This window comes from Odocoileus virginianus, chromosome X (assembly GCF_023699985.2).
Source record: "Odocoileus virginianus isolate 20LAN1187 ecotype Illinois chromosome X, Ovbor_1.2, whole genome shotgun sequence".
Classification (NCBI taxonomy): Eukaryota; Metazoa; Chordata; class Mammalia; order Artiodactyla; family Cervidae; genus Odocoileus; species Odocoileus virginianus.
The window spans coordinates 22,126,859-22,136,666 of record NC_069708.1 but is presented as its reverse complement, the minus strand read 5'-3'; the positions used below and the strand labels follow the sequence as shown (position 1 = coordinate 22,136,666).

The 9,808-nt window shown below is 37.9% G+C and overlaps 1 non-coding gene across 1 annotated transcript; it reads left to right on the top strand.

Moving 5' to 3' along the window:
• Positions 1-9,530: 9,530 nt before the first annotated feature.
• Positions 9,531-9,603, top strand: TRNAE-UUC (transfer RNA glutamic acid (anticodon UUC)). The gene has a single exon. It is a non-coding gene; the product is annotated as a tRNA-Glu (tRNA).
• Positions 9,604-9,808: the final 205 nt, after the last annotated feature.

Below are 9,808 nucleotides of genomic sequence, written 5' to 3'. Positions count from 1 at the left end.
AGCCTTCTAGCAGTTTAAAAATGTGCCATCTCCTTCTGGTTTTGATGGTTTCTGATGATAAATCTGCAGTTGTTGAAATCATTGTTCCACTACAGGCAAAGAGTAATTTTCCTCTCACTGATTTCAAGATTATTCATTCTGTCTCTAGTTTTGAGCAATTTGATTATAATGTGTCCGAAGATGAATTCTTTGGGTTGATCCTGTTTAAGGTTTGCTCACCATCTTAAATCTGTAGGTTTATGTCTTTTACCTAACTTGAGAAGTTTGGGGGATCCATTGTTTCTTAAAATATTTTTTATCTGCCTCATATTCCTCTTTCTGGGATTTCAGTTACCTGAATATTAGACTTTTTGTTGTTTTACCACGAGTTCCCAAAGTTCAGTTATTTTTTTCAATATTTTTTCTTTCTTGTTCAGGTTGGATAGTTTTTACTGATCTAGCTTCAAATTAACTAGCTTTTTTCCCCTGTTATCTCTATTCTGCTGTTGAGTCCATCCAGTGATTTTTTTTGTTCTTGGCTATTGTTTTGCTTTTCAGTTCTAAAATATCCATTTGGTTAATTTTTAAAGTTAACTTATTTCTTTTAATTGGAGGCTAATTACTTTACAATATTGTGGTGGTTTTTGCCACACATTGACATGAATCAGCCATGGGTGTACATGTGTCCACCATCCTGAACCCCACTCCCACCTCCCTCCCCATTCCACCCCTCAGGGTTCTCTCACTGCATCAGCTTTTAGTGCCCTGTTTCCAGCATCAAACTTGGACTGGTGATCTGTTTCACATATGGTAATATACATGTTTCAATGCTATTCTCGCAAATCATCCCACTCTCACCTTCTCCCACAGAGTCTAAAAATCTGTTCTTTATATCTGTGTCTCTTTTGCTGTCTCACATATAGGGTCATCGTTACCATCTTTCTAAATTCCATATATATGTGTTAATATACTTATTGGTGTTTTTCATTCTGACTTATTTCACTCTGTATAATAGGCTCCAGTTTCATCCACCTCATTAGAACTGATTCAAATGCATTCTTTTTTTTTCCATTTATTTTTATTAGTTGGAGGCTAATTACTTTACATCATTACAGTAGTTTTTGTCATACATTGAAATGAATTAGCCATGGATTTACATGTATTCCCCATCCCGGTCCCCCCTCCCACCTCCCTCTCCACCCGATCCCTCTGGGTCTTCCCAGTGCACCAGGCCCGAGCACTTGTCTCATGCACACAACCTGGGCTGGTGATCTGTTTCACCCTAGATAATATACATGTTTCAATGCTGTTCTCTTGAAACATCCCACCCTCGCCTTCTCCCAGAGTCCACAAGTCTGTTCCATACATCTGAGTCTCTTTTTCTGTTTTGCATATAGGGTTATCGTTACCATCTTTCTAAATTCCATATATATGTGTTAGTATACTGTAATGGTCTTTATCTTTCTGGCTTACTTCGCTCTGTATAATGGGCTCCAGTTTCATCCATCTCATTAGAACTAATTCAAATGAATTCTTTTTAATGGCTGAGTAATATTCCATGGTGTATATGTACCACAGCTTCCTCATCCATTCGTCTGCTGATGGGCATCTAGGTTGCTTCCATGTCCTGGCTATTATAAACAGTGCTGCAATGAACATTGGGGTGCACGTGTCTCTTTCAGATCTGGTTTCCTTGGTGTGTATGCCCAGAAGTGGGATTGCTGGGTCATATGGCAGTTCTATTTCCAGCTTTTTAAGAAATCTCCACACTGTTTTCCATAGCGGCTGTACTAGTTTGCATTCCCACCAACAGTGTAAGAGGGTTCCCTTTTCTCCACACCCTCTCCAGCATTTATTGCTTGTAGACTTTTGGATAGCAGCCATCCTGACTGGCGTGTAATGGTACCTCATTGTGGTTTTGATTTGCATTTCTCTGATAATGAGTGATGTTGAGCATCTTTTCATGTGTTTTTGTGCCATCTGTATGTCTTCCTTGGAGAAATGTCTGTTGAGTTCTTTGGCCCATTTTTGGATTGGGTCATTTATTTTTCTGGAGTTGAGCTGGAGGAGTTGCTTGTATGTTTTTGAGATTAATCCTTTGTCTGTTGCTTCGTTTGCTATTATTTTCTCCCAATCTGAGGGCTGTCTTTTCACCTTGCTTATAGTTTCCTTTGTTGTGCAAAAGCTTTTAAGTTTCATTAGGTCCCATTTGTTTATTTTTGCTTTTATTTCTAAAATTCTGGGATGTGGGTCATAGAGGATCCTGCTGTGATTTATGTCGGAGAGTGTTTTGCCTATGTTCTCCTCTAGGAGTTTGATAGTTTCTGGTCTTACATTTAGATCTTTAATCCATTTTGAGTTTATTTTTGTGTATGGTGTTAGAAAGTGTTCTAGTTTCATTCTTTTACAGGTGGTTGACCAGTTTTCCCAGCACCACTTGTTAAAGAGGTTGTCTTTTTTCCATTGTATATCTTTGCCTCCTTTGTCGAAGATAAGGTGTCCATAGGTTCGTGGATTTATCTCTGGGCTTTCTATTCTGTTCCATTGATCTATATTTCTGTCTTTGTGCCAGTACCATACTGTCTTGATGACTGTGGCTTTGTAGTATAGTCTGAAGTCAGGCAGGTTGATTCCTCCAGTTCCATTCTTCTTTCTCAAGATTACTTTGGCTATTCAAGGTTTTTTGTATTTCCATACAAATTGTGAAATTATTTGTTCTAGTTCTGTGAAAAATACCATTGGTAGTTTGATAGGGATTGCATTGAATCTATAGATTGCTTTGGGTAGTATAGCCATTTTGACAATATTGATTCTTCCAATCCATGAACACTGTATATTTCTCCATCTGTTTGTGTCCTCTTTGATTTCTTTCATCAGTGTTTTATAGTTTTCTATGTATAGGTCTTTTGTTTCTTTAGGTAGATATACTCCTAAGTATTTTATTCTTTTTGTTGCAATGGTGAATGGTATTGTTTCCTTAATTTCTCTTTCTGTTTTCTCATTGTTAGTGTATAGGAATGCAAGAGATTTCTGTGTGTTAATTTTATATCCTGCAACTTTACTGTATTCATTGATTAGCTCTAGTAATTTTCTGGTAGAGTCTTTAGGGTTTTCTATGTAGAGGATCATGTCATCTGCAAACAGCGAGAGTTTCACTTCTTCTTTTCCTATCTGGATTCCTTTTACTTCTTTTTCTGCCCTGATTGCTGTGGCCAAAACCTCCAAAACTATGTTGAATAGTAGTGGTGAGAGTGGGCACCCTTGTCTTGTTCCTGATTTCAGGGGAAATGCTTTCAATTTTTCACCATTGAGGGTGATGCTTGCTGTGGGTTTGTCATATATAGCTTTTATTATGTTGAGGTATGTTCCTTCTATTCCTGCTTTCTGGAGAGTTTTAATCATAAATGGATGTTGAATTTTTTCAAAGGCTTTTTCTGCATCTATTGAGATAATCATATGGTTTTTATCTTTCAATTTGTTAATGTGGTGTATTACATTGGTTGATTTGCAGATATTAAAGAATCCTTGCATTCCTGGGATAAAGTCCACTTGGTCATGATGTATGATTTTTTTAATATGTTGTTGGATTCTGTTTGCTAGAATTTTGTTAAGGATTTTTGCATCTATGTTCATCAGTGATATTGGCCTGTAGTTTTCTTTTTTTGTGGCATCTTTGTCTGGTTTTGGAATTAGGGTGATGGTGGCCTCATAGAATGAGTTTGGAAGTCTACCTCCTTCTGCAATTTTCTGGAAGAGTTTGAGTAAGATAGGTGTTAGCTCTTCTCTAAATTTTTGGTAGAATTCAGCTGTGAAGCCATCTGGTCCTGGGCTTTTGTTTGCTGGAAGATTTCTTTTCTAATAGTTGAGTAATATTTCATTGGGTAATATGTACCACAGCTTTCTTATTCATTCATCTGCTGAAGGACATCTAGGTTGCTTCCATGTCCTAGCTATTGTAAACAGTGCTGCGATGAACACTGGGGTACACGTGTCTCTTTCAATTCTGGTTTCCTCAGTGTGTATGCCCAGCAGTGGGATTGCTGGGTGGTATAGCAGTTCTATTTCCAGTTTTTTAAGGAATCTCCACACTGTTCCCCATAGTGACTGTATTAGTTTGCATTCCCACCAACACTGTAAGAGGGTTCCCTTTTCTCCACACCCTCTCCAGCGTTTATTGCTTGTAGACTTTTTGATAGCCATTCTGACAGGCGTGAGATGGTACCTCATTGTGGTTTTGATTTGCATTTCTCTGATAATGAGTGATGTTGAGCATCTTTTCATGTGTTTGTTACCCATCTGTATGTCTTCTTTGGAGAAATGTCTGTTTAGTTCTTTGGCCCATTTTTTGATTGGGTTATTTATTTTTCTGGAATTGAGCTGCAGGAGCTGCTTATATATTTTTAAGATTAATTCTTTGTCAGTTGCTTCATTTGCTATTATTTTCTCCCATTCTGAAGGCTGTCTTTTCACCTTGCTTATAGTTTCCTTTGTTGTGCAAAAGCTTTTAAGATTAATTAGGTCCCATTTGTTTATTTTTGCTTTTATTTCCATTACTGGAGGTGGGTCATAGAGGATCCTGCCGTAATTTATGTCAGAGTGTTTTGCCTATGTTTTCCTCTATAAGTTTTATAGTTTCTGGTCTTACATTTAGATCTTTAATCCATTTTGAGTTTATTTTTGTGTATGGTGTTAGAAAGTGTTCTAGTTTCATTCTTTTACAAGTGGTTCACCAGTTTTCCCAGCACCACTTGTTAAAGACATTGTCTTTTCTCCATTGTATATTCTTGCCTCTTTTGTCAAAGATAAGGTGTCCACAGATGCGTGGATTTATCGCTGGGCTTTCTATCTTGTTCCAGTGGTGTATATGTCTGTTTTTGTGCGTGTACCATACAGTCTTGATGACTGTAGCTTTGTAGTGTAGTCTGAAGTGAGGCAGCTTGATTCCTTAATTTATCTTACTGCTTTCTCATTGTTAGTGTATAAGAATGCAAGGGATTTCTGTGTATTAACTTTATATCCTGCAACTTTACTATATTCATTGATTAGCTCTAGCAATTTTCTGGTGGTATCTTTAGGGTTTTCTATGTAGAGGATCATGTCATCTGCAAAAAGTGAGAGTTTTACTTCTTTTCCAATCTGGATTCCTTTTATTTCTTTTTTTTCTGATTGCTGTGGCTAAAACTTTGAAAACTATGTTGAATAGTAGTGGTGAGAGTGGGCACCCTTGTCTTGTTCCTGACTTTAGGGGAAATGCTTTCAATTTTTCACCACTGAGGATAATGTTTATTGTGGGTTTATCATATATGGCCTTCATTATATTGAGGGTTCCTTCTATGCCTGCTTTCTGGAGGAGTTTTTTTTTTTATCATAAATGGATATTGAATTTTTTCAAAGGCTTTCTCTGCATTTATTGAGAAAATCATATGGTTTTTATCTTTCAAGTTGTTAATGTGGTATATCACATTGATTGATTTGCAAATGTTGAAGAATCTTTGCATCCCTGGGATAAAGCACACTTGGTCATGATGTATGACCTTTTTAATATGTTGTTGGATTCTGTTTGCTAGAATTTTGTTGAAGATTTTTGCATCTATGATCATCAATGATATTGGCCTGTAGTTTTTTTTTGTGGCATCTTTGTCTGGTTTTGGTATTAGGGTGATGGTGGTCTCATAGAATGAATTTGGAAGTTTACCTTCTTCTGCAATTTTCTGGATGGGTTTGAGTATGATGGGTGTTAGCTCTTCTCTAAATTTTTGGTAGAATTCAGCTGTGAAGCCATCTGGTCCTAGGCTTTTTCTGTCAGAAGATTTCTGATTACAGTTTTGATTTCCGTGCTTTTGATGGGTCTGTTAAGATTTTCTATTTCTTCCTGGTTCAGTTTTGGAAAGTTATACTTTTCTAAGAATTTGTCCATTTCTTCCAAGTTGTCCATTTTATTGGCATGTAGTTGCTGATAGTAGTCTCTTATGATCCTTTGTATTTCTGTGTTGTCTGTTGTGATTTCTCTATTTTCATTTCTAATTTTGTTGATTCGATTCTCCCTTTTTTTCTTGATGTGTTCTGGCTAATGGTTTGTCTATTATATTTATCTTCTAAGAGAACCAGCTTTTAGTTTTGTTGATTTTTGCTATAGTTTCCTTTGTTTCTTTTTCATTTATTTCTGCCCTAATTTTTGTGATATCTTTCCTTCTATTAACCCTGGGGTGCTTTATTACTTCTTTTCCTAGTTGCTTCAGGTGTAAAGTTAGATTATTTATTTGATTTTTCTCTTGTTTCTTGAGGTAAACTTGTATTGCTATGAACCTTCCCCTTAGCACTGCTTTTACTGAATCCCATAGGTACAAACATATGGAGGCTAAACAACATGCTTCTGAATAACCAATAAATAACAGAAGAAATTAAAAAATGCATAGAAACAAAAGTGGTTAATTTTATGTCTTTTTTATATTCCAATGCTTTCCCATTTTCATGTTTGTTTTGAGAATTTTCATAATTGCTCAATCAATCATTTTTATAAAGTGCTTGGCAGATAATTCCAACATCTGCATTATCTCATTCTTGGCACCCGTTGATTGTCATTCCCCACTTGAATCAAATATTTCATTGTTCTTTATATGCTGAGTAATTTTGGATTGTATCCTGGACATTTTGAATATTACATTATAAGACTCTAGGTCTTGTTTAAATCCTATAAAGACTGTTGACTGCTGTTGTTGTTTTAGTCATTAAGTTGTGTCCAACACTTTGTGACACCATGGACTGTAGCCTACCAGGCTCCTCTGTCCATGGCATTTCCCAGCAAGAAGACTGGAGTGGGTTGCCATTTCCTTCTCCAGAATATCTTCCCAACCCAGGAATCAAACCCGCATCTCCTGCATTGACAGGCAGAATTTTTACCATTGAGCCACCAGGGAAGCCAGAAGAATGTTGATACATTTGTTTTAACAGACAATCTGCATGGTTAAGCTCAGTCCATAGGTTCCATCCTATCTTCTGCAAGTGTAGTTCCAGTGTCAGCTCAGTGTTCACAAGCTTTTCAGTGTTATTCAGGTCTGCCTCATGTGTGTACTCCCCAGTGGTGAGTCTGGGACCAGGGAAGAGGTACAGCATTAGCTCAGTTCTTGAAGTCTTTGGATCTTTAATCAAGATCCAACCCATGCTGCAGGTCAGTTGCTGGGAAAAGCAACTCCATAAAGTTGTTTATGAATACCTGGACTCAAGCTCAATCTGCAAAGGCCTTTTCATTGGAGATCTCCTTCAAGCATGGTGGATCTGAAGCCTCAGCCAGCCTTCTGCCCCAGGCTTCACTGCAGTCCTCTAGTTGTCTGATCTCTGCTTGGTCCTGTTCTACCTCCATTTCTCAAGAGAGTTCAGAGAGCAACCAGGCTGGGGTAAGGAGACTCCCAGCACTCCAAGAAGGGTATGGAAAGCTTTATTGTAGACCATCAGGAGACCAGGGATGATCTGAAGCACAAAATAGGGCACCTTCTCCTTCCCTCAATTCAGCTGGCTCACCTCTTAACCCATTCACTTCCAAATAGTGACAGCAGTGGAATGGCTGAGGAGGCACGTCATTCAAGGTAGATCAGAGAGTGGTGAGATATCGGAGGAGCTCCAGGGACCAAGGTGGCTTGTCTAAGGACTTTGAGGAGCAAATCTAGAATTTCAGGTGATCCCAAGCTTCCAGAGTGACTCTCCTCTGTCCAAGACCCCTAGACCCAGAAACTCAACCTAGTGGGACCCAGGCTCTAGCCCCCTCCCCTGAGATGTGCTTGCCCAATCCCAGTTGTAGCCAGCTATCTAACAACCTCAAGTAAGGAGTTTCTTGGCCTCTTTCTCAGCCATACCTAATCCTGACCCCGAAATCGAACAATTAAATATTGACCTCAACCTAAACTTACTCCCAAACACTGATTCAGACCACGAACTCTACCTTCACATTAATCATAACCTTAAATTCAAAGCTATGGTTTTTCCAGTAGTCACCTATGGATGTGAGATTTGGACCATAAAGAAGGTTGAGCACCAAAGAATTGATGCTTTTGAACTGTGGTGTTGGAGAAGACTCTTGAGCATCCCTTGAACTGCAAGGAGATCAAACCAGTCAATCCTAAAGAAATCAATCCTGACTAGTCATTGGAAGGACTGAAGCCAAAGCTGAAGCTCCAATGCTTTGGTTACCTGATGCTGGGTAACCAAAGAGCTGACTCATAAGAAAAGGCCCTGATGCTGGGAAAGATTGAGGGCAGGAAGAGAAGATGATGACAGAGGGCAAGATGGTTGGATGGCATCACTGTCTCAATGGACATGAGTTTGAGCAAGCTTTAGGAGATGGTGAAGGACAGGGAAGCCTGGTGGACTACAGTCCACGGGATCTCAAAGAGTTGGACACAACTGAGAAACTGAACAACAACAAAACCTAGTTTTAAACTTGACTATAAACCCTAAAACTAACCATAAACTAGATCCTAAACATTACCTGATCATGACCCTGACTCTAACTAACCCTTAACCTAATCCTAAACTTGATTTTTACCCTAACCCTCTCCCTAATCATGAACCTGACCCTGACTGAAACCTAACCAGAAGACTAACCCTTACTGAGAACCTGATGTAACTTTACATCTAACTCTAATCTTGACCCTGAAGTTAATACTAAACCTTAATTCTGACTCTGACAATGAGCTTGATTCATTCTGATTATCTCTAAACCTGATCCTACACTTATTTTGTAAGAAAATGTGTTATTCTGATCTTGTTTTTACATATACCGTTAATAATAAAAAGATTCTCTCTAATTAGTTGTAAGAAGTTACTTTTAAGAAAAATGTATTATTTTAATGTTGTTTTCACTGACATTGTCCTCACAAATACTGCTAAGTTTCATCAAAGTTTACTCTAAATCACAGTAAGTAGCTACTTTGGAGAAGAATGTGTGATTCTGGGCACATTTTAACTTATACTACTTAGTAAGTATTAATCGCTCAGTCGTGCCCAACTCTTTGCAACCCTATGAACTGCACCCACCAGGCTCCACTGTCCATGAGATTTTCCAGGCAAGGATACTGGAGTGGATTGCCATTTCCTTCTCCAGGGGATCGTCCCAACCCAGGATTTGAACCTGGGTCTCCTGCACTGCAGGCAGATTCTTTACTGACTGAGCTACAAGGCAAGCTCTTATACTACTTAGATTAATCTAAATTTACTCTAACTTCCAAGAACTGGTTTCCTTGGCAAAGAAAGTGAGATTCTGAGCTTGTTTTTAAAACATACTGCTTCTTTTGGTCTAAGTTTGCCCTAATTTGCACTGGGGATTTACTTCTAAGAAGAATGTGTGATTCTAAGCTTGTTTTCATTTATATTGCTTAATTCCATTTAAGTTGCAGTAAGTCACTACATGCATAATTTTTTTAGAATTATGTGTGATTCTATGCTTATTTAAACATATACAGCTTAGTTTCATCTTCATTTACTCTATCCATAAAAATAGTACTTTTAAAAAAAAATTTCTGATTCTGAATATGTTTTGAAATAAAGCTCTTAGGAGTTCCCTGGAGGTCCAGTGGTTAGGACTCTGCACTTTCACTGCTGAGGGCCCAGGTTCAATCCCTGGTCAGGGAACTAGATACGACAAGCCAGGTGGCATGGCCATAAGTAAATAATAAAATAAAATGAAGCTCTTAGTTTCACTTAGATTTACTTTAACTCACTGTAAAGAGTTTATTTACAGGAAATATGTGATTTTAAACTATTTACATATAAACTGCTAGTTTCATTAGATTTCATTCTAACTGGTATTGAGAAATTACTTTGAACAAGAATGCAG